Source organism: Marmota monax, unplaced genomic scaffold (genome assembly GCF_021218885.2).
Source record: "Marmota monax isolate L192 unplaced genomic scaffold, Marmota_monax_Labrador192_F-V1.1 WCK01_AAM20220418_F8-fsc00103, whole genome shotgun sequence".
Classification (NCBI taxonomy): Eukaryota; Metazoa; Chordata; class Mammalia; order Rodentia; family Sciuridae; genus Marmota; species Marmota monax.
The window spans coordinates 4773022-4799166 of NW_026694286.1; the positions used below are offsets into that span (position 1 = coordinate 4773022).

General features: G+C 39.2%; 1 protein-coding gene across 3 annotated transcripts in view; it reads left to right on the forward strand.

The window, feature by feature from the left end:
- The window catches only part of Arhgap28 (Rho GTPase activating protein 28), a 191378-nt gene that overhangs the window by 44181 nt on the left and 121052 nt on the right, over nt 1-26145 (forward strand). The window contains exon 1 of one of the 3 annotated variants that reach the window (XM_046467444.2): nt 10818-11491. The exons of the other annotated variants lie outside the window; for them this stretch is intronic. The gene's annotated coding sequence lies outside the window, so the exon portion shown is untranslated. Of the gene's footprint in view, nt 1-10817; nt 11492-26145 lie in introns of those variants that run through there. 3 annotated transcript variants of the gene reach the window in all.

The following is a 26145-nucleotide window of genomic DNA, read 5'->3' on the forward strand; positions in this document are numbered from 1 at the left end:
GGGAGGTAGCTTACTGGCTTAACACCTGCCTAGCATAGGCAAGATCCTGTTTTCAATCTCTGGTACTGCCCCCAAAGAGAGAAGAAAATACAGAAATCAAAGTATTCAGTTTTGTAGAAGGAAAGCAATTTATAAATACAAGACTCACTTTGTTTTATGTTTAAAATAATATGGGCCTTTGCTTTATTGGATAAGACAAGTACAGTACCTGATATTGAGATGAAAGCCTCTGTAATATGAAAAGTATCTTCAGAGATACGGATTATTAAATTACTACCTTCTGAATAGTTGTGTAATATAGATTTCTCATTTACATAAAGACATACAGCTAATGTATAAAAATAGGACTGTTTTTTACCTGATGTTCAATAATATTAGTCTCTTTTGCCATTTTTTCCCTTAAAATGCCCTTTGTGTATAAAGTCAGATTGGTATTTGTGAACTTATTGTGACTTTGCCATTTGTTAGAAAATTATGAAATGTGCTATTTTTTCATTTTGCAGATACACCATCATGGACGCTGTGTGGTATATGTTAACAGGTGGTTCATGGGTATCACTGAACTTTAAAGTGGCTTTGACTACTGGCTGGGAATCTGAATCCCAACATAGCTTTCTGTTTCTCTGCCTAAGTTTGCAGAAACTTCCATATCTAATAAAGGTGAAGAGACTAATGGTTAAGAGGGAGTGAAATTTTCCCCAGTCAAAAAATATTTTGGAAAGAGAACTAAGGATGCAAATTCTGTGTTAATCTCTCTCTATATATACACTATAAACAAATCAAATGTGAAATTAAAAAAAATAAAGTGATAAGCTTCTTTCAGTAACTTTTTCATTAAGTAAAAAAGAATACTTGTGTGAAACTTGAAAAGGCAATTAATTTGTGATATTAGATTAAGAAAGAAGTAAGCTGGGTACCATGGCACATGCCTGTAAATCTCAGTGGCTTGGGAGGCTGAGGCCAGAGGATCACAAGTTCAAAGCTGGTCTTGGCAACTTATTGAAGCTTTAGGCAATGTAGAGAGACTCTGTCTCAAAATATAAAAAAGGCCTGGGGATGTGGCTCAGTGGTTAAGTACCCCTGGGTTCAATCCCTGGTACCACAAAAAAGAAGTATAAGTTGTAAGATAGTCATCAGCATGTAAAAATTTTTATCTTGGAAAATTTGGGCATTCAGATAGATCTCCTGAATGTGCCTGAAGAAGATCCTACTAAAGCCAGGACTGCTGGTACATGCCTGTAATCCTGGTGACTGAGGAGGCTGAGGCAGGATGATCAAAAGTTCGAGGCCAGTCTCAGTAGCTTTGTGAAACCCTAAGCAGTTTAGAAAGACCCTGTCTCAAATTTAAAAAATTAAAAAGGACTAGAGATATAGCTCAGTGATAAAACACCCTTAGGTTCAATTCTCAGTACCAAAAAAAAAAAAAAAGTAAGATCTACTATGATCCCCCATTGTTCAACTTAAAAGGAAAACTAAGTGATTGTTATGATCCACAAATGGAAATGTATTCACTGTGGTAGCAATGTTTATAACTATGCTGGGGGACAATTGAAAACAATAGCAAGACTTCCACTGTGTATACAGATGTGATAAAGAAATTGTCCTTAAACTATTCCTAATTACTACAAAAATAGCTCAAGATAATAAAAGTATGTGTTAAGAGACTTAAAGTGCTACAAGAGTTCAGAGGAAAATGAGGTTTCTCTAGAATCAGTGAAACCCTCAGCTAGAGTCAGTGTTGTCCCTGGCCTTATGGAACAACCCATTCCTAGGTACTTAAAGCCTGCCTTACCACTTGAGGCTGCAGTCCAGTTGGAGATGAGCTATATTCCCAAAGCAAACTAACTAAGATGGTTAGAGTCTGTTTTTAACCTTGCTTTAGGATTCAAATCAATCATAACTTCTGTAATGTTATTCTACATCCAGTCTCCATGCTTAATCAATTCAAATCTGCAAACAATTGCACTTACATGTTATCCTCTGTTCTAGGTACTAAAAAAGTGCAAACATTAGAATTCATAGGTGGCTGCTGTGTACCAGCCATTTTATTGCATTGACTTAGGTAGTCTGGAGTGTGCTTAACCAAGACCCATTAAGTCCCATGTTTTCAATTCTGTGAATATAATAAATCTTCAAACATTATTTCAATGTTACCATAAGTGATATTTTGTTGCTCAATTTCAGTTTTTACAGGTATTTTACATCTGGGATGATGGAACAAAATCAATTAAGCCAAGTGACCAATAAAAATATAAGTCTTCACATTCCACCATCATTTCTAACCCCATGCCCACTGCCTCCCACCCCTCTGCCCTATCTAGAGTTCCTCTATTCCTCCTATGCTCCCCCCTCCCTACCCCACTATGAATTAGCCTCCTTATATCAGAGAAAACATTTGACATTTGGGTTTTTTGGAATGGCTAACTTCACTTAGTACATGTATGAAAACATGAATTGGTGTGAATATACTTTGTATACAACCAGAGATATGAAAAATTGTGCTCTATATGTGTAATAAGAATTGTAATGCATTCCGTTGTCATATATAAGTAAAAAATTATTTTAAAAATATGTCTTCATCTGCAACAGATGACTTACAGTGATTAGAGAAAGAAATATGACTCAACAGTAATTATCTATATAGGCTTTAGCAATTAGGCACAAATGTCATCATTTAGTTCTGATTTGATTTGCTGAACAATGTTGATCTGTAGGGTTTTGTTGTTGTTATTTTGTGGTATGGGGAATGGAATCCAAGGGTGCTCTATCACAGAGCTTCATCCCCAGCCCTTTTTACTTCTTATTTTGAGACAGTGTACACTATGTTACCTGGGCTGGCTTTGAACTCGTGACCCTCCTGCCTTAGTGTGAGGGGGCAGTACTGGGGATTGAACTCAGGGGCACTCAGTTACTGAGCCACATCCCCAGCCCTATTTTGTATTTTATTTTGAGACAGGGTCTCACTCAGTTGCTTAGTGCCTCACTTTTGCTGAGGTTGACTTTGACTTGTGATCCTCCTGCCTCAGTCTCCCAAGCTGCTGGGATTCAGGTGTGTACCACTTCGCCCAGCTTCTCCATTTTTTTTTCTTTTTCTTTTTTAAAAAGAGAGAGAGGGGAGAGAGAGAGAGAGAGAGAGAGAGAGAGAGAGAGAGAATTTTTTTTTAATATTTATTTTTTAGTTCTCGGCGGACACAACATCTTTGTTTTGCATGTGGTGCTGAGGATCGAACCCGGGCGGCACGCATGAGCCACATCCCCAGCCCAAGCTTCTCCATTTTAATATAAGTATTTTATTGCTATGAAATCCCTTCTAAATGTTACATTGCCTGCATCCCATATATATTGATATGTGTAGTTTTCTTACTATTCAGTTTTAAGTATTTTCTAATTTCCCTTGGGATTTCTTCCAGGTTTTTTAAAAGTGAGTTGTTTGCCAACATTTGGGGGTTTTCTGAGTATTTCTGTTCTGTCAACTTAAAATTTAATTTTATTGTGGTCAAAGTGCATACTTTATTTTGCTTTAAATATTTGGAAGACCTGTGGTTCAGTATACATATACATTTAGGGTCATTGGGTTCTCTTTAGGAATTTAGCATTTTATCACTTAGAAATATTTCTCTTTGTTCTTAACCATATGCCTTGTTCTGAAATTGTAGCAGCCACAGAGTCATGAGGCTTAGACTTTCTTTCCAAAAAGTAGAATACTTGGCTTCCAGCTTTAGTTCTCACATTTGGGGGTCTGCCTCAGCCTTCCTACAGAGTCTGTACTCTTCCCAGGATGCCGCCAGCCCAATGTGGTATTAGAGCTGGGCTGTTTCTGCCTGTCTCCAGCACTTTTAGAGGGCAGTCTTTGCTTGGGTGCTCTCCATGGGCCTGACTGAGCTTTGTGAGGCCTGCACTATAGAGACTCCTCCTACTCAAATCATCTTCTCCCCATTTATATTCGCAGGTGTCAGTTCTCCATTCACATCTGGAGGCCTTTCCATGTCCAATTCCTGACTTTACTCCCTATTTTGTCTTTCATGACAGTTTTCCCTAGTAAATCTTCTGAAACCGATTCAGTCTTAATACCCACTTCATATAGCCCCCAGACTAACATGGAAGTCTGTTTTGTCTGAATTAACATGGCCATCCCAGCTTTCTCATGATTAGTGTTTGTATGATGTACTTAGGCCATACATTGACTTCTGTTTTGTTCCACATTTTTTATTGGTGCGTTATAGTCGTACATTAATGGTAGGATTTGTTAACATATTCATACCTGCACACAACATACTTTCATTTCTATTGTAGAGTACCTATGCCTTTAGAGTTAAAGGTTTTATATAGACAACATATGTGCTTGAGTTTAGTCTGTTATTTTTATGTTTTCTATTTATCCCATCTATTATTCCCCCCCTTTCTCCCTCTTATCTAGTCTCTTTTTGGATTATTTGAGGTATTTTGTTTTGTTTTAGAATTCCATTTTCTCTTCACTCTTGCAGCTCTTTGCTTATTATTTTTAGTGGTCATTCCAAAGTTTACAATATGTCATTTTATCTTATCATATTTCACCTTCAAATGATATCACTTCATGTATATGTGTCCACAGATTTACAGTTTCCTATACTTTAAAAAATTGTTTTGTAGTTATAGATGACTTTATTTTATTTGCTTATTTTTGTATGTGGTGCTGAGGATCTAACCCAGTGCCCCACACATGACAGGCAAGTACTCTGCAACTGAGCCCCAGCCCCAGCCTAGTTTCCTATACTTTTTATTCTTTTATATAAATCCAGATTTCTATCTGGTATTATTTTCCTTCTGCTCGAAAAACTTGCTCTAACATTTCTTACAGTGCAGATCGGCTTTCCATGAATTCTCTGAACTTTTGTTTTTCTAAAACAGTATTTATCTACTCTTCATTTTTGATGGATGCTTTCATTGGATATAGAATTCTAGGTTGAGCTTTTTTTTTGTTTGTTTTTTAGCACTTTAATGATGTCAAGCTTTTTGCTTATATTTTTCTGATGAGAAATTTATAGTCATTCTTACTGTTCTTCTGTATATGACTGTTTTTCCCTTTCTGCTAGTTTAATATTTTCTCTTTATCTCAATTTTTATCAAGTACTTATTATATGCCTGCCTCTGTGTGTGTGAGTATGTGTGTGTGTGTGTGTGTGTGTGTGTGTGTGTGTGTGTGAGAGAGAGAGAGAGAGAGAGAGAGAGCGAGAGCGCTTTTTTGGAGTTCATTTAGTTTCTTGAATCTGTGATCTATAGTTTTCAATAAACTTGGAAAAAATTCAGCCACTATTTCTTTAGATCAGTGTTCTCTCCCTCACCACATGAACTCCCATCCCAGGATTCCAGTAATATGTATAGAGTCCCATCCCAGGACTCCAGTAATATGTATGTTAGATCACTTGATGTTGTCCCAGAGGGCACAGGGGTTCTGTTCAAGTTTTTCAGTTTTTCCCCCTTTATTTGTTTCAGTTTGGGTGGTTTTTAATATTGTTTTGTCTTCAAAATTTTTTTGGTCTTTTGTAGCCAGTAAATATGCTGACAATGCATCTAGTAAATTCTTTATTTCAGATGTTTTTCTCATTTACAGAAAATTTCATGTATTATAGTTTTCACTTATCCTCCCAAATCTTTTTTTTAAATCCTCAAGTAATTGAGCATATTTGTGAATGCTCTTTAATGTACTTGTGTGTATTTTCCTTCATGCTTTCATTTCTGAGTCTGTTTCTGTGTCTCATTCTCTTGTTTCTTTACATGTATAGTAATTTTTGATTGTTAGACCTGTCATTTTGGAATTGTTTGGTACAAGGCAAGTAGAAAGTTTTGTTGTCTTTCATTGTAAGTTTTCTTAGGTAAGTTCTAGAGTAACCTTTAGTTAAGAATTGATTTAGTTGTACAAAAGTGGAAGACATTTGGGGTTGTGACCTAAAGGTTAAGGCTGGCAACACAGACTTTCTAGTCTAACTGCTCAAAATTCAGACAACTCCCTGCCTTTTAGAAGCTCTGAGAATTGTTTAACTTTGAGATCCTCATTTGTTTTTTTGCCCAGTTTTGTGAAATTGACCCTGCACATGTAGGACTTAATATTCCACAACAAACTCAAGAAAACCCTAGGTGGATTTCTTGAGCTCTTTGTCTACCTAGCCCCTTCCCCTCTGGTACTTCTAGAAAATCCCATCTGCCTGAGCCTCCCTGAACTCTGTTCTCCTTAAGTCAGTGAGACCCAGTGTTCTTGGAGCTCCTACTGCCTGCCAGTCTGGTGGGGCATGCAGGCAAAAGCCTGGACTCCATCATTCCCTTTCTCTGGGATCACAGCTTGCACTTCTCTTTGTCTAATCTCTGTAAACAGTGTTTGGTAGAGTTGCTCCAGTTTTCTAGTTATTTATGGTGGAAATGCTAATCCTATACTAGTTAATCCATCATGGCCAGAAATAGTTTCCATTTTTATGAATATTCTGATTGTTTTCTCCTAGACATTAAGAGAGCCAATGAGACCTTCTTTGGTAGTCAGAAAGAAGCAGTTTTGAGGGAGGGATGGAAGAGACTCCAAGGCCATTTATTGTGCGTGGGATCAGTTCAAGCTGAGATTAGAACTATGGTAGGGGCATCCCAGAAAGGAAGAGAGTGGGACAACTGGGAGATAAGGGGTGATAGGTGGCTCCTTCTCTTTCCGGGCACTCTTTCTCAAATCATTTTTCATAGATCAGGGATATCCTGTACAGTCACACTCTTCCAAAGCAATTTCCAGGCTGGAAAACTTCATATCTCTTATTTCATGTGTGGGAGCTCATTTTCTTTCTCCTTTGAAAACCCATAGCACTTTATTTCTTTAATCTTTTCCTTCTGCATGAGAGTTATCATTTGTGACTTCCAAAACCAGGCACTCTGTTAAGGGATTTGCATTCATAATTCATTTAATGTTCACCATGATCCCATGATGCAGGTACTAGAATGATCTTTTCTTTTATTCAGGAGGAAAGTAAAATTTAGGGAGATTATGAAATTAGCCCAAGATCACACAGCTTGGCAGTGGCAAAGCCAGAATTAGAGCCTCTGCCTTTTTCATTTCATGCTCTGTATTCCAGTATCAGGTTATATTTCACCTCTTTACTCTTTGCTGCCTTTTTACTATCCTGATTTCTGAGCTTATCTAACCAGTTTTTTAATTGATTACAAGAGGAAACCTGTACTGCACATTTTGTGTCTTCATAGCATCCAGCAGAGAGCCCTTCTTTGCCCATAACCAGTTGGGAGGAAGAAAAAGAGGAAGAGATATTGTCTCCTTTATTACTTATTTTGGAAAAGAAAGAGCCCTAACCTCTTGGAATTAACTTGCTATCAAAATACTTTCTTATCTAGAGGATTAGCATTCCAATGAAACCTTGTTTTACTTATGTTATTCCCCACAAATCATAGTTACTGGAGTCATCTGATAGAAAATCTCTATCCATCCATAGAACAACAGATGGCAATAAGGAAAAAATCATTCTAATTTAGTTATGAATCATACATACCTTGTTGTTGCTAGGTAGGATCCTAGGATTTGGGTAATGTGTTCTATGATACTTGTTCCTTTTAGTCGTACCTATAAATCATCTTCTCTTACAAGATTGGTTTTTATATTTTCTGTGGCAAATGTTTATTAACAGACATCAGCAGTGTTGAGACAATTAGCAACTGTTAGATAAATTTTATTAAAGTAAGATGTATGGGTTGAAATAATGAGAGAAATAGCACAACAAGACCTTGTGATTAGTAACTTGAAGATATCTTTTTATCTATTAACCAAATAGAGTAGAGGGTGCTATCCATAAGGCTGTCAATAACTGGGGCAGTAACTACAAATAGCTGGCCGGTACATTAACATCCCCAGGAGAAGATGTCAGAGCTTTTGGGTCCTTACAAGAGTGCTTATATTAGATTCAGAAACAAAAACTCGCCTACTGGACAGCCTTTCCACCCTCAATCACTCCTCCTACTTCCCCTGGGTCAAATGTGCGTGTGCCTTTAAGCCATGTCTGATAACCCTCTGTAGTTAAACTCACAAGCTCCAGGTGGACTGGTATTTGTCTGGCCAGAGGCTAAATGTAAGGTGAGGAAGCCTGCCTGCTGGAAGCTGTTAAAACTCTATTTCAGAACTTCTTTAGAATCTTTCATTATTCAATTAAAAAATCCCTCCAGCATTTGGGCAGCTAAGTGAGAGGAGAGGTGGGAGGAGGGCTTTGGGGAGGAACATTTTCCCAGTCTCTGAATTGTTTAATTCAGAAAAACATAAAAAGAGTAGATACTGATTAAAGGCAGTCAGTTCTGTTTGTGTTGGGGGAACAGGGGGATGGAGCCCAACGCCTCAGGCTAGGTAAGTGCTCTGTCACTGAGCTCTACCATAGCTACAGTTACTTCCATTTTTATTTGACCACTGTTCTCTGTTCTTCAGGGAATCACTTTCATTGGCCAAAACCTATAGAATGTTCAGTTTCTATACATAAGGGAAATCTTTTGGATTTTGGAACTAAAATAACTACTTTCAGAGTAAGCAACCTTAAATTTTTAGTCTTCATTATTAACATTTGCAAAAGATCTGCAGTAGAATAGCTCTTGTCCTATATAAAAAGTGGGAACTAAGATAGGTTAGAAAGGAAAAGAAGAGAAACATGTAGATTTCTGTTTCTCAATTAGAGCAAGAGAGCTCCTTAGATGCAGGAGGGAGTTATGATCACATGATCTTTTGAGGTTTCGGATCCTTTCTTTCTGGGCAAGATGATAAAATGAACAAATATCCATTGAGGTCGCTTTCTTCCACATAGTAGATTAATGAACAGTCATCAGGAATTGATTTGTAGTTCCTAGCGGCCCAAACTGAATTTGGGCAATAATGTGAAAAACTAAATGCATTGTTTCAGTTCCTTGAGGTCATCCTGTCTCCCAGCATGCCGTTATGTTATAGTAAACATTAGCAGTTGGATCAGAAGAACCACAAGGGAACATATGTTTTTATCCTTCTTGTCTGGGTAATGCTCTTTAAAAAAAAATTAATGAGTCCCACTGCCACCAAGCACTTCAGGACAACAGAGAAAAGATGTTGCATTTCGTGTTTTAACAGAAGCAGGCTCAAGATTTTATGTATACTCTAAACCAAGTTAAGATTTTTTCAGTGAATTAATTAATGTTAAATATTCTACCCAATACTCATGATGTGGGAAGTTCCTTTGTTCATTAATCTTAAAAATATGTTTGAACAGGATGAGTCTACAGAGCATGCAGTCTCATTTATTGCAGTTGTTTTTTGAGAGCTCCAATTTACTTTAAAATTTTATTACATTGAATTTTCCCTGGGATTCTTCTTTATAGAAGAAAGTCATATTCATTCTCTAATCCAAGTGAATGAGTATACTTTATCTAGAGCGCTTGGGACCAGAAGTGTTTCAGATTTGGGAATTCACTTTTTCATATTTTTGGAATTTTGACATAGACTTTATTGACTGGGCATTCCTAATCTGAAAATCCAAAATTGGGAATAGAGATTTGAGTGATGCCCAAAATGTTTCGGATTTTGGAACATTTCAGATTTGGGATTTTTGTATTATAGATGTTTAATCTCTATTTCAGGCTTAACTATGTGTAGAGCATTGTGCTTGATTTTGTTAGAAATTACACATTTAGGGCTGGGGATGTGGCTCAAGCGGTAGCACGCTCGCCTGGCATGCGTGTGGCCCGGGTTCGATCCTCAGCACCACATACAAACAAAAGATGTTGTGTCCGCCGAAAACTAAAAAATAAATATTAAAATTCTCTCTCTTTCTCTCTCTCTTAAAAAAAAAAAAAAAAGAAATTACACATTTAGCTGGGCACAGTGGTGCACATCTTTAATCACAGTGGCTTGGGAGGCTGAGGCAGAAGGATCATGAGTTCAAAGCCAGTCTCAGCAATTTAATGAGGCCCTAAGCAACTCCACTAGACCCTGTCTCTAAATAAAATACAAAAAAAAGGACTGGGGATGTGGCTTAGTGGTTAAGCGCTCCTGGGTTCAATCCCTGGTATCAAAAAAACAACAAAACAAAATGAAATTACACATTTATCCATTCATCTCTTAACAAATATTTATTGTATGTTAATAGATGCCATGAACAGTTCTTTTCAGTGTAACAAATGAGGTTTCTACCTCACTTATAGCATAGGTGCTCCTGGGGAAATCAGACAATATACAGGCAAACAGGTGTATGCATAATATCATTTTGGAGAGGAACTATATTAACTTTTTTATCCAGCTACTAAGGTCTAATAAGTGGGAAGTTGAATACCACTATGTAATGATAACACAATCCGACTTTTTTTATAGTGCTGGGAATTGAACCCAGAACCTTGCTCATGCTAAACACATGCTCTACCACTGATCTAGCTTGTACTTAAAATCAAGTGTGGGGTCTTACAGTCATTCTTCACAGCTCTCACAGTAGCTGTATTCCTCCTATTTATTCAGATGAAAAAATTGAGGCCTTTAAGAGAGTGTGAGTATTTCTGAAGTCCCAGAGCTAGCCAGTGGGAAACCTTTTTCTCTTCTTCCCCATGAAACTGGGGGTTCAACCCAGAAACTCCGGAATGCTAGGCAAGCCCTTTAGCTCTGAGCTAACGCCAGCCTGGAGAGGCTTTTTCTAGTCAAACTATGGTCTTCTGACTGTTTGTATTATTGCTTGATATCTATTGGCTTAATCACCCACAAATTCTTTCCTATTTCATATTATAAATCTTTCAAGAATAGAAAAATTGAGCTGAGTGCAGGTGCAAACCTGTAATCCCAGTGGCTCTGGACAGAAGGATCACAAGTTTAAGGCCAGCCTCAGTAATTTAGTGAGGCCCTCAGCAATTTAGCAAGACCCCGTGTCTCAAAATAAAAAAAAATGAAGAGGGCTGGGTATGTAGCTCAGTGGTAAAGCGTTCTTGGTTCAATCCCCAGTAACAAAAAAAAAAGGAAAAAAGAAAAATTTCAAGTCACAACAGATCCAGTTTTTGCTTTTGCTTTTTAAAGTGCTTTAATAATGCCTCAGGTCTACTTAGTGGAAAATAGAAGAAAGAGGAAAACTGCTTATAAAACTTGGCCTCACACGCTGCCTGGGTTTTCATAAGTCTCCAGGCTGATTACACTGTGCAGCCTTCCTTAGGAAATGGATGGAAGTTTGAGCTGAGACACAAACAGGAAGGCTCAGAGGCAGCATTTGTCCCTCAGGCAGGCACCACCTCTTTAAATAGCTACGTGCACTGGGAATTAGTTCTCCACTTAGACTAGCAACTACTGCCCTTTGTTCTGGCCCTGCAGGGCTGGAGGTGGCCAGCACTGTCCTGCTGGAGGCTGGGACAGCCCTCAGCGGGTGTGGGGCAGTGAAGGCTGGCTGGAGATGGCCTCCCAGCCTCTGGGCCATGAGGAGACACCTTAGCAGAGATGTTTTGTGCTTTTCCCTTAAGAATATCATCCCCAAGACTTTTAACCTGCTAAAAGGTAAGGTTCCAAGCATTTCCTAGATCAATAACTTGGGCGACAGACTTCTTTCTGCAGACTGGTTCTTTATTTTACTTAAAAGAGAAGCGAAAACCACAAATGGTTGTTATAGCTTTTGTTGTTGCTGTTATAGCTTTTTAAAAAATTTATTTTTTGGTGGATCTTGTAGTTTTATTAGTAGATTACAGGCACATCATGTTACATGATGGTAAACTGTGGTTTTTTTAACCTTTAAAAGCAGATTTTTGTTATGATATGGATGTGAGTTTCTAAAGCTCAAATAAAGTAGAAAAGCAGATGAATCCTGATTTGAAAAGACAAGTTACACTGAGATCTTAATAGATGCCTTAAAATGAATGGTTTAAAAACATCTTTTGATTCCAGTTCCTGTTTTTATGTTAGAGGGCTTAAACTATCTAATCCAATCTTTCCAAATAATTATCTAATTTTAGTAACATCTACTGAAGTAAGCTGTATTACGCAATCCGGTTACTCCACTCTTTCCATGGAATGAATGCAATTTTCTGGTCAGGCTTTTAAGTCTTTTTATTTTCAGCTCTCGTACAAAAGGGACCAGCCAGAAGTGGCTGCTGCCCTGTCCTGCAGAGGACAGGTGAGTGGGGAAGAGGTCTCATTCTGTGCTGCTCTGCAGGAAAGAGTAATGTCCCGGCATTAGTGTGACCTGCATTTGTCCATTTCTTCTGATCTTTCCTTGGCTTCAGCCTGTTCCTCCCTTATGTACCTTCTTCCAGATTCATTGGCACCTGTGTACTCCTGACCGAGGGCATACTTAATTAATCTCCACTTTGAGAAACATGAATTCATTCTCTCCTCAGAAAGGCTTCCATGGATTTACCACCTTTCATGTTTAATTTTCAGAGCATTGTCATCCTCAGGGCTCCATGTCAATGACTTTCTATTTGTCTTTTGTTTCTTGTCTGGGTCTTGTCTGTTGTACTTGGGAGAAAAGGAGAAGTTTTGAGAGAGGTGGTATTGCTGTTGATTTGAGTTTCATTTCCTTTAAATTAGATTTGAATCCTATGCTTCAGAGTGTTATGAATTATTTTTATATATGTAGTATTATCTTTATATTTTCAAAACTGTGTTTATGGTTTTTTTATTGTCTTAAAATTGTTTTACTTATATATTCTATAATCAAAAAGTAAAGTCTATGCTGACCCCATGAAGCCTTCTTTTTAGAGTTTAGTAAGGAACTGTACCTTGATGAAATTGTTTGGTGTATGGAAGACAGGGAAGGCTTTTTTTTTTTTTTTCCAAGTTCTACCTCGGATTTCAGGAGGTGTAAATGAAACCAGCCAAGGTCTGTGGTAGGGTATACATTTTCAGCATGATGCACGTCCACGATGTGACATTAGCTGGATGTGCTTATTTGTGAAAATAGTCATTTAACATGTGCTTTGATGATTATTACTAATTGGGGTGACTTTTTTAAACTTTAAATTTCCTAAATAATAGCAAATTTGCATTACATTTAGAGCTTGTTTTGAAGTTTGACATTTCCACTGTTTCTTTTGATAATCCCCACAGTTCTGCATATAATGGCTCCTCCCACTACTGCCTGCTTTTATAGACAGAATTTTTAAAGTCCCTTGTTTAACTCCAAGCCAGGTGTTTAATTGAATAGCAGATGAGTTAATCAAAACCAAGTTTAATATGATAAGACTTATATTTAGATTGGAAAATATAAAGGACTTTATTTTTTATGTTCAAACAAACCAAAGGAAAAAAAATATCAGTTGGAAAACAGAATAACGCTTATCTGCAAGCTTTCTGCTTGCTTAGGTAGCTAAGGAATTCTGAAGACCCTGGGCACAGTAAAGCAAGGGTCTGTTAGCCAAGGTTCTGCCAGAATTAAAAAAAAGAATAACAATAACAAAATAGCCTAGGAGATGAGCTAAAAGGAAATCAATGTCTCTTGATAATTAGTATGACAAAGCGAACTCGAGATTTACAGGAAGGCCTCCTGCTGACTCCAGTGGAGTGAGCTTAGGAATGTGTTTTAATGCCTGTTTTAAACCCCAGAGTGGTGTTTTGAGTGGGTCCTGCTGACGTAAACATAGACCGTGCCTGGATATATTCCAAAAGTAGAGGGTGAAAACAGTTCAAGCAAGATGTACAGTGTTATTACAGTCCAGGCACGGAGCAGCAATTTACCACTGTCTTGGGAGACAGAGGAGAGCAGCCACTGTGCTGTCCCCAGGTAGTGTAGCTTGATGATAAGACTGGACATAGATGGGAGATTGAACCAAGAACAATCACCCCAGCACTTATCTAAACCGATGGAAGGTTTGAGAAAAAGGGAATTGTTTCTTAGCAATATAAAAGCCTGCAGAGTATTTACTGGTTCAAATAAGCCATTGAGAGGAATGTTTGAGCAACTTAAGAACTGATTAGATGGATACTCATTGTTAGGTGACTTTAGTGACAAATAAGTGATAGGTTTCCAAAGCTCATTTACCAAACAAACTTTGGGAAGTAAGCAGAGTAAATAGGCCCGGCCCGGTCTCTGTTAGCTATGAAGATAAGCATGAACAATTCTCCATTCCCAAAATATATTTGATTAAATGAACACAAAGATTTAAACTTTTCCCTTTCTCTTATGACTATACATGGGAAAACTGGGATCAAACAGGTCCCAGCTTGACTGAAGAGCGTACTAGTTTAGAATCCAAGAATCCAACTTAGTGCCACGCAAAAGTCACTATTTGGGACAGGAATGGTCCATCTATTTTGCTTTGAAAGACAGCTGGAAGGCATAGTATTTCAGTTATTTGTGTACCAAAGTGATATTTGACTATCTGAGTCTTCCAAATTAAGTAGACAATAATGGAGAGGCCTTTGCCCTGCTTTTCATTCTGTTCCACAATGTGGAGATCTCCTTCCCATTAGAGTTTCAGTAAACTTGGAAGGAAGGCTAGAGATGTGGCAGCTCTAACCACATGGCAGTCCTGCCTACCCAATGTAGTGTGGAGAGAACCCACAGTAACTTTATGAATATTCCAGTGGGTTACTTTGTAGGAGATAAAATGAAGATAGACACTCACTGATGACTTCATGTTGAAAGAGTCTTTTATAATAATAACAGTATATTGCACCTTGTCTTTCATTTCATGCTTTGTCAACCATGAATTATTTAGTAGGTATGGATCTTATTGTGTATTTTGTTAAAAAATATTATGGGGTTTATCATATGATCCATCCCTGGAAGCTTAAAAAAAAAGACAACAACCCTAAAATAATCTATTTTGTTTAATTAGGTTAGTTTATGGCTATCTTTTACCAATAAGAATTAACAATCCTCTTGAAACTGCTTTCTAATCCATGGAATAGAAGAAAGCAGAAGTCAGCCTTGGGCAAACCTATCCTGGAATTTTTTGAGAAATGGTGTAATTTCCAAATTGTAAGAAGTGCCTAAGGCATCAAAACATGGTGTGACTGGAAATCTAGGTTTTTGTGACAGTGATAGGAGTGGCATTGTAGCTAAGAATGCTGGGGTGAGAAGGAAACTTGGTACAGGAGTTTTTAAACTTGACTTTTGGGAAGTGCTGGAAATAGGAATTGCAGGGAGGGTGGAAGGAGGAAAAAACCTAAGAAGCCTCTGGACCTCCATGTTTGGTTTCCCCAGAACTGTTCTGTACCTCTCTGTTTTTGTTTGTGTTTTTGGTTCTGGGAATGGAACCCAGGACCTCACACATGCTAGTCAACCCTTCAGTCCATTTTTTTTTGGGGGGGAGGGGTTGGGTACTGGGGATTGAACTCAGGGGGCCTCAACCACTGAGCCACATCCGCAGGCCTATCTTGTATTTTATTTAGAGACAGGGTCTCACTGAGTTGCTTAGTGCCTCGCTTTTACTGAAGCTGGCTTTGAACTGTGATCCTCCTGCCTCAGCCTCCTGAGCTGCTGGGATTACAGGCCTGCCCACCACCTTCCCCAATCAGTCCATTTTTAATTCCTTCTCTGACTACTCTTCTGAAGGAGAATATGATCTCTAGTCCTCTTTCCCACTAACATGTGAATCTTGGGCTGTGTTGCCGCAGTCTGGCTGGGCACAAAATCACGAGCCACTCAAGCAGGAACAAACTTTATTTCCAAAACTCCCGCGAATGCCACGCACGCGGCCTTCTCCAGGGACACACCACACCAAAAGGAAATCCCTCCTCCGGAATTCCCTCCTACCGAACTTCCCCAACCAATGGGAACTTTCCGGGAGTCCCAGGAGAGCTCCAAAGTAGCAGGCCTAGGCAGACAGCAGGGGTCTAATCTCCAATTGAATGCACATCTAACATAATCATTATCATCTCAATGGCTTGCTGGGGTCACCTTACAACCAAAAATGCCATGCGTCATTCCTACTTGGCTATGGCTCTCAGCACTGTGTGTGTGTATTTGTGTGTATGTATGTAGGGGTCTGTTGTGAGATAAAGGAAAGGAGCTACAGTTTGAGAAGGAATGTATTACAGAGAATGACTGGATATTCTTGAGCCTTAAGTGGATTCACTATTTTCCCTAATCTGCTTACATAGTGTTTACTGAAGATTTGCCTTTTGGGTTGTTACTTGACCACTTTGGATTTGTCAGCTGATCTGTTAAAGGTCAATTCAAATTCCACCCCACCCCTTTCCCCCAAGCACTCTCTTGCTAACTCTCCCACTAGTATTTTCTCCAAAATTCTAAGGACCTTGTCAATATCTTTCCTTTAATATTCATACACTTTCTATGCAGCAAGGTGACTCTTCTTTTAAAATGCATTCTTTTGTCTCCTTGGCTAGCCTGTAGACCCCCACTGAACCACTGAATACAGAACTTTTTTTTTTCCCCCTCAGTAACATTCCCCTCTCCCACATATTACCTAAGAGCCGACTTTTAGTCAGCTTTCCCTGACTGCCCAGTTTTGCTCGCCCCAAGACCTCTCTGCCTGCAGTGTGTCATGTTTGCACCATCCCTGCCCCTCAGGATCCCGCCCATCCTTCTTGTTGAGATCCTGAACCTTTCTAAGAAGGAAATACTTTTCCTCCTTCTTTTGAATTCTTAAAACATTCTTAGCTCTTAACACTTACTGTGTTCTACTTTATGTGAGCCTACATGATGGTATCATGGTTGAGTGCTCTGGGAATGGGCAGCCTGTAGGCAAATCATAGCTGTACCCTTTACCAATGGTGTTATCATGAACAGATAAAATAGAACAGATAAATTAGGTCAAGCATCTTTATTCTGAAAATCCAAAATATGAAACATTCCAGTATCCAAAACTTCTTAAGCATCAATGTGACGCTGCAAGTGGAAAAAAACTACACTTGATCTCATGTGACGGTTACAGCTAAAATGCAGGTGCTCTGAAAATATTGTATAGCATTACCTTTAGGCTGTGAGTTAATGGTATATATGAAACATAAGCAATTTTGATGTTTACGCTTGAGTCTCATCTCCAAGATCTCTCATGTATATGCAAATATTTCAGAATCCTAAAAGAAAAATCCAAAACACTTCTGGTCCCAAGTGTTTCAGATAAAGGAGAGTAAATCTGTATGAATATTGTAATTAAAATACTTGCTTAAAGCTTAATTTAATTTATATGCCCATGGTATCATGCTCATTTGCATTTTGCTTTGTGTAGTTTGACAAAAGAAATGGTAAAAAGATTTTTCCCTTTTATAAAATATAATCCTTATTCCTTGAAAACATGATTGTCTCTCATGTGTTTAACTTTTGACATTTATCATGAAAACTGGCAGTGTTTAGCTTATCTGACTTAGACCTTGGTATTTATTGAAGGCCTACTAAAAATCTTGCCTTAGGCTAGTTGTAGAGATGTTAAAAAGAATAAAGTGAAATCTCTGTACTCACAAACTTATTTGGAGATATAATACACAGTAAATAAAGTAGTAATTTAAGATGTACTAGAAGGAAGTTCTGTACTCAGTTAATTACTAAGTCAGTGGTGTAGAAAACTAGGTACAATGAGGACCTCATTGGATTAATTCTTTTTTTTTTTTTTTTTTTGGTACCAGGGATTGAACCCAGGGCGCTTAACCACTGAGCCACATCCCCAGCCTTTTTTTTTTTTAATTTAGAAACAGGTTCTCACTGAATTGCTAAGTGCCTAACTAATCTGCTGAGCCTGGGTTTGAACTCCTGATCCTCCTGCCTCAGCCTCCTGAGTTGCTAGGGATTACAGGTGTGCACCATTGCACCTGGCTAGGTTAATTCTTAATTGTTACAAACCTATTACAATCATCTTCACCAGCTATCAATTCCAGAAGCTTTAGAGACCAAAGGATACAACCTTAAATTAGCTAACAATCACCAATTAGCTAACAATAATATATTGTATAGAGTATTTCTTCTCTGAAAATTTGCTCTATATTATATAGTGGACTAAGTATATCTGAAGAAGAGGATTATGATGACTTACATATCATTTAGTTCTGATGAGAGCCTTACATTATCATAGATTAGTCCATCACTAAATGGTATATCTGTGATTCAATTCACATCAGTCTAACATCAAATGTTTAGATGTTTTTCTAAACATCTGTAATATCTCGTGCCCAGGAATTCCTGTTTAGCAGCCTACTTGTAGGATCCATGATGAGATAATTATGGATGAGTTTTAGTATATTTTATTGAAGTTGAAGACAGAGATGAGTGTGAAAAGGTAAGCTAAGGCAGATTGTGCAAGAACATTCATACAAGCTAACATGCTTGGAACATCCTCTCAGCAATCAGGGAAGCCTCACCACATGATTGTTAATAATAGGAGAGTTATTATTACAGTTAGGAGGGAGGTGGGTTCTGGACCAGAAGAGTTTCAAGTGAAGAATATCCAGGAGGGGCAATTTGATGTCCTAAAGAGTCAGAGCCCAAGTGTGATCAGGCCCACAATTTGGGAATTCTCAGCCTGTAAATGACTTCATGGGAATAGATAAGGTCATGGGGAGGGCCTGAGGTTTCTGCAAATAGAAAGATAATGAAAGAAAATGAAGTGGGAAAATGCCAAGAGAGCCATAATTTTGAGGTTGACTCTCCTAAGCATTGTTCAGATCTGGGTGGCCACACTAGGGGATCTAATTGGATATGGATGTCTTCCAAGCAGCAACATGATTACCAGTCACTCTTTAGGATGGTTTCCTCAAACAGCAACTAAGCCATTAGCACTTGATTCTCACCGGCATCACTCCCATGAGTCTCCACCCTTGGGAGGGGCTTGCCCTCCACAAATCAACTAAGCACTCCCAGTCTAGAGATGGGGATAACTCTTCCATAAATCACTGTTTAATTAGACAGGTCAGCTTTTCTTTGGGACTTCTTTTTCATAAAGTTGGCACATTACATTTCTAGTTTTAAAGTAAATTAGTGCAGTGATGAAATCATATGAAATGACTGAAAGTCCCTTAATGAGCTTTCAAATTTCTTGTGAAAAGTCTTGAAAAGTTTACTGGCAGCTTCCTATGTCCTCAAAATGCTTGAGCTCTCTGATTCTGTGGTGGTGCCCTCTTTCAGTAATGAACAAAAAGAAACTGTATTGCCCATCCCTAAGCAGCTTTTTGGCTGTGGTCACTTCCTGAAAAGCAAAAGTACTGCAAGTAGCCTGCCTGAAAATATCCAAGATGTGACAAAGTCCTGGCTCTGAGGCTGTGTGAGTTTGAATCTTAGCTTTTCTTCCTATCCAGCAATGCCTCTTCAGGCCAGTGTCAAATTCTCTTTAAAACTTTGTTTCCTCTTCTATAAAAGAAACTACAAAAGTCCCTATAGGATTTCTCATGGAATTGTTGAGGATGTTCAGCATGTATATTACCCAATCTAGGGAACTAGGAAGGTTACAGATATTACTGAACATCAACACATCTTGACCAGAGTCTATTCCTTCCTTTTGTTCTGTCTTCAATACCTTTGTGATTGTAGAACTATCTGGAAATATTTTTATGAGACTTTCTTGAATATACTGCAGTCCCTAGCTAGATGATACTATGAATAACAGATTTTCTGTTATTTGGGAATGTTGGGCTGTCAATACAGTTCGTTCTAATGGATCTGGGAGACTGTACATTGTCAGGCTATCCCTCTCTCCCTTCCTCTTACAGAATCTCACATTTTAAGCAGAGTGCTGGCCTAACTCTGCTGCTTAAGGCAGGAGTCAGAACACCTGAAGTCAGATATTCTGCTATTTTCATTTCTTTTGTTCCCCAGATTAGGTTGGAAAGAATACTTGCCTGAGTATTTTACCAGTCTGTATTGTCTGTGATATAGAATCACAAAGGCATACCAGCCTATCTTTTTTTTTTTTAGGATATTATAAATATCAATTTAGTTTGGGTCCAGATATTCTTGCACTGTATTTAAAAGCAATCCTGCATAATGTTACCTGCGAAATTACCCCAAATTGCAATATTAAGATAGATATTAAAGTTCTCCAAAATAAGTAGTGGTGTTCTTCTTGGACTACTGATGAGAGTTATGAAATTTACATGATTTAAGAAATGAATAATAGTGTGGGCAAAATAGTCAGTTTCAGGAATTACATATGTTTGTCACATTTCTTTGGGGAGAACAAGTTAGCAGGAAGCTTCATCATTGCATCTATTTGGTTTCTCCTGCTAAATATGAGCACTGTGTTTATATTCCAGGCTTTCAATTTTGTTTTCATCGGGATTCTTTAAAGTTTACTCCCAAGTACAGTTTTCCACAGTCTCCTAAAAAGCATTTTTATGAAGACTGTCTACCCTGGTTCTAGGGTGGAGGTCAATTTCAATTAATTGCCAGTCTTATGGACAGAAGAAATGTCTGTCTGTTCTTGTGGAGCGTTTTAAACATCTTCTCCATTGTTAGGAGGTAATTGTGCAGATCTACTCCTCAAGAGTTGCAGAGGCCTCAGACAATTCTTTATAGCTTCAAAATTACCCTGACCCATGTGTGTCTTTCTAACAAAATTCTGGCAGGAATCCAATCATCCAGCTACAAAAATAAATAGAAGAGAATGCAAAATGTCACTAACATTCAACCTCAGGGTCTTTAGCCATATAAGAGAGATCACCATGAACTGGGATGGCTTGGGAAACTGCAGCAAATACATTGGCCGCAATAAGACACTGGAAAAGAGAGGTGAGCAGAAAGGGTCACACCCTTTCCAAGTGGCAGAACAGGCATGCTGAGCCTGCTCATGGCGTGGCAGCATGTCTCACCTCTCAGGCAGGGCCATGGACTTCAGTAGGCCCACATACTTTCACGAAGGGCTGCCCCTGTTGAGCCTGGCCCATCCCAACTCTAAATCAGAGCTTAGGGAAGATCAGTGACAAGGCCAGATGGCTGGCCAGAATCAGCAGGTTGTATGTAGAAGCCAGACCACCAGGCTGCTGCTTCTGGGTAGAATTTGACCTTAACTGAACATTCACTTATAGCACATAAGCAATGGAGGCTGAGAAAAATCAATCAGTCTTGTAATATACATGAATTTCACAGTCACAGAATGTAATTTTATTTATTTTCTGTAATAAAATTTATATTCTAATTCTGAGTCCACATTTTGGACAGATTGCAGAAAAACTTAATCTAGTCACAGCCGAAAGCCAATAAGTTCCATCCAATTTAGTGCTTTTGAAATTGCTTCTGGGTAAAATTCATATTAACAATTTCCCCCCCTTTATCCTCCTCCTTCCTCTCTCCTTTTTGTTGCTTGAAGTCATTGCTTTCATATGGGCAGCCAGGAGGACGTCCTCCAGGACCCTTTGCTGACTTTACCGAGTCCTGACCCAGTGGAATTGGATATAGTTCCCCTGGGTTAGAAGCTGGTGTCTGGGACCAGGAGCTTGGCACCTGCCCCATTCCTTGTTCTCAGATGAGCCTTTAGCCTCCTCTGGTTTCTGATAGACACTGTCACAACCTCTGCCATCTGGACCCTTATCTCCAGCCAGGTGTGTCTCTCTGATTGAGAATCAATCAATCTCTGACTCCTCTTAGTTAAAATGAACATCCCCTTAGGCAATTCAGGGAACTCCTGACCCCATTAAGCTTAGCTTTGGCTGCCATCCCTACTTATTCTTCTTGCTTCTGTGACAACTTGGGCTATGTCTCCAAGGTGTGTCCCTTCGACTCGAAAGAAGGGAGGCAGGCTCCTTGTCTTCCCATATCCTCCTGAAGTTTATGGGGACACGCTGGAAGACCCCAGTTCTCACCCCAATACATCTGGCTTTATTCTGGGGGTGGGGCACTGAGAGCATGACCTCTAATTTCTTAGAGTGATCTTTTGCTCTCCATTTTTTCCCCTTGTCTTCAGATTGGAGTGGTGTGGTGTAAAAACTTGTTTTGCCAGTTCATGTCTCTTCTCAAAACTTTTTGTCTCTCATTTGAACTGGAGCCAAGAATTTGGAGTGGTTGCTGTTGTGTCTTTTGTTTTTTTCTCCTAGCACCTGTCCCTGAGGCAAGTGGTAGTCTCCTATCTCTTGGAATGTGGATTCAGGGAAGAGGGAAGGGGAGAAAGGAGTTACTCAAGTCTGACAACATCCTGCCCCGTCTTCCTAGCACAGAGCCTCCAGATGTGACCCACCATCCAGGACCAGAGCGATTCCTCACTTCCTTAAAATTCCAGCCATTTTTAGGACCCTATCCCTCTTTCTAGGCAAGGACTGCTTGCTAAGCACCTCTGTTACAGGTTTGGAGCAGGACACCTTCTTTTCAGGGTTGAGAGCATTAGTTTTTAGGGTGAAAGAATCTTCACTGTTTTTTCTTTTTTTGGTACTGGGAATTGAACCCAGGGATGCTTAATCACTGAGCCATATCCCCAGCCCTTTTTAAGAATGTTTTATTTAGAGACAGGGTCTCACTGAGTTTCTTAGGGCCTCACTGAGTTGTTGAGGCTGGCTTTGAACTTGCAATACTCCTGCCTCAGCCTCCATGCTGCGGGATTACAGGAGTGCGCCACCATACCTGGCATGTTCATCACTGGGTTTTTTTTTTTAATATTTATTTTTTGGTTAGACACAATACCTTTATTTTATTTATTTATTTATTTTTATGTGGTGTTGAGGATCGAACCCAGGGCCTCGCACATACTAGGCGTGCGCTCTACCGCTGAGCCACAACCCCACCCTCATCACTGTTTTTTAACGTGTTGAAGATTCCAATTGAATATTCTCCCCAACCATTTTTTTCCCCTCTTTATTGAGACATAGTGTCACTATGTTGCCCAAGCTGGCTTTCAACTCCTGGGCTCAAGTGATCCTTCCGTCTCAGCCTTCTGAGTAACTGGGTCGGCAGGCATGCTCACAATGTCAATCTTCATTTTAAAATGTTTTCCTAAGACTGATTAAAGCATCAATGAAGGATTGCTTGAGACATATACCAATGACCCTCTGACTATGTGGGTTCCTCATCCTGGATCAACGAACCTGAGGTTAAAAATATTCAGGAAAAAAAATTGCACACTTACTACATAGGCACAGACTTTTTTGTCATTTTTCTCTTAACGATATACTAGAACAACTATCACATAGCAGTTACTTTGTATTAGGTATTATAAGTAATCTAGAAATGATTTAAAGTATATAAGGAAGGGAGGTTCTTTGCAAATACTATTCTATTTAGTATAGGAGACTTGAGCAACTCTGGAATTTTGGTATCAACAGGAGGTCCTGGAGTCATTCCCTCACTGTGGACATCTGAGGATGACACTCTCTGTGTGTTTGTGTGTGTATCATTGGATTAATTATATATAACATTTACATACACCTTGCATATACACACACACATACCTACTACACACAGTGTGTGTGCATACACATTTCTCTAATTTTTGGTTGGATCTTTTTAGGAGTTGGCTCTTCAGTTATGGTGCTTACTGTCTTGTATGTTTCTTAGGTTGTTTTCTTCCTCAAATCTGGGAAATCTACCAGTGATATTACATTTAAATTGCAAAAGGGAGTAAGAGGGTTTCAGGCAAAGTGCCTCTGAGACCAAAGTGACTGCTTCTCTCCTTGACCATCCTGGCCCTAACCTGCTTGCCTTTTCTCCTGGAGATCCAGTAGAGGCTTCTGGGTTCTAAATTTCCCCCAGCTGGGCTTCTAATGGCTTCTTTATGCCTTTGCCTCAGGCATTCAGCTTGTTGTTCTTTAAAGCTAGCCCTACTTACCAAACCCCTTGAGGTTCTTTACTTCCTACAGTTTGCCTGCAGAAATGAACACAGGCTCATCTAGGCTGTAATTTTGCAACCCTTTTAGACAAATCCAGACCATTTCTGTCTTAAGGGCATTTACTTTTGACCCCAGGAAATAATGAATTGCTAAATGAGTCCAAAGTGTCTATATTAGATTGCTCTCTGTGCCCTCCAGTGCACTTTTCACTCTCCTTTGGCTCTCCAGGGCTCATCCACAGGCCTCCTCTTGCCCTGTGGTTCCTTGTTGAGTCTAGCTGGGAGACCAGAGGGTGGAGTGAAAGTGAGACTGGGTGTTTTTACCCCCACCCTCCCTCCATAAAAAGAACCTTTTCCCAGGACACCCAAGACCAGCTTTTTACTTGACCCTCTCCTATTCCTCCCCTTCTTACTGGGAAGTTCTTTGATTCTGATGACTCTGTCCCTCTGGTCTTCTGAACTAGGGCTGTGTTGCCGCATCCTTCCAATTGCTACCCTTAAGTTACTTAATTTTTTATTGTTGGCTTCTGCTCATGCTAATCACCATTTTAAAAGAGCTAAATAGCCTCCTACTAAATTCTCCTGGGAAACCCAGGTTTAAGTCTATTGTCTACTTGCTCCCAGGACCCCAATCATGTCCATGCAGTTCTAGATACTTAGAGCACAGGCACTTTTGGATGCTGTTTGTTACTAGAGGTATATCTGAACTGGAGAACAGTAGTCCTTGTAACCTGTGGGAGCTTTGTTAGAAATGCGGGTCTCAGGTTGTGCTCCAGACTTCTTGAATCAGAGCCTGTGTTTTAACAGATTTCCAGATGATTTATATGCACTTGAGAGATAAAGATGCATGGCTTTGGAGTTCAACTCCCTTCTCAGGGTGGAATTAGGCAGTAGCCTTATTAGGTTTAAACTTTCCATTCTGAATGTTATCTCTTTCTGGGGAAAGCCTATAACTTCTCTTGCTTCTCCTGCCCTGCCTCCAATCTCAGGTTCCTCACACCTCTTTCCTTGTTTTTCTATTACACAAACTTATTGAACCCATTCTAAACTCCAGGCTCTGTGGTAGGTACTAGAAATACAAAGAAGAATAAGGTGACTTTTCCCTCAGCTCATCTTAGTGAAAAAGTGAGGACATGTTCATACTGAGTTTCAGTACAGAGAGCACTTGTACTGCACAGGTACAGAAGTAACTGTGTAATACCTGCTAAATCAGAGAGAGGAACAAAATTATGTGAACCACAGGCCAAAGTTATCCACATGAGAGTTACTTGGATGAATGTGAGGAAGTCTCTATAAAACCTTTGAAAAGGGTTGTGTTTTCTAAGTTCAGTCACATTTGAAAATCTTGAGTAAACGTATTATGTTATGATTTGGATCTTAAATGTCTCCCTAAAGCTCATGTATTGAAGGTGCTGTTGGAAGGTGGTAGAACCTTTAGGAGGTGGGGCATATTTGGAAGACATAGGTTACTGGGGGGACAGGCATTTCTTTGAAGGGAACCCCCCATTCCTTCCTCTTTGCTTCTAGGCTACCACGAGGTAAGAAACTTTGCTCTTTCACATGCCACCTCCATGATGTTCTGTCTCACTAGAGGTCAAAACAATGGGGCCCATCAACTGGACTGAAACCTTACCAAGATTATCTTACCTCCTTATTAATTGGAGGACCTGGGGTATTTTGTCCTAGCAGTGGAAAGCTGGCTAGCACAGATTCCTTGTCCTCAAACTTCATTCTAACGTCATTTTTGACTAATATCAAGGTCTCTACTAGGAATATTTAGCAATCTGTGGAGTGAAAGTTGTTCATATGAAGACAGCTGCTGAGCAGCAAATGACTGTGGGCAGCTGGCGCCTAAAAAATTAAAGGATTGATTTTTTTCCCCCAGAAGAAAATCCTGTAAGCAACACCCCTATTCAAATTCCTGCATAACACAGATTCTAAATTATCCAAGTTGAAATGGAGGGGTACTATTTCATATCATTATGGCATTTTCAAAGAAGTATTGGCTTAGAACTTATAAATATTGATTAAAACTTCCATCCATTCACTCAAGAGGACCAGGTGTGTCACTCATTATGGATCCCTTTCACTACCTTTCCTGGCAGTAGAACTGAGAAATAAAGATATTTCTTTCATTCTGGATTCTTGAGTTTCCCTTCTCCTGCCACCTCCTTCTTCCTTGGCCCAAGACTACATTGAACTATATATGTTGCTTCTTCCTCTCTGATTTCCTCTGTTTTTGAGAAGCTAGGATTTTGATTAACTCCTATGCATACTTGCAGGAGTTGATACCCTGATGGCCCTATTCTTAGACCTGGGGTATGTTGTAATTCTTGTTGTGTGGAAAATGACCGACCCAACCAGTTCGTTCTGAGAATTCAAAGAAATGGGTGGAGTTGAGAAACTGAAAAAGAGTTCATTTACAGTATCCATCACATATAAATGAGCTTCCATGTAAATATGAGCACTAGGCTGAGATGGACATTTGCAGCCTTTACTTAGTTTTCCAGT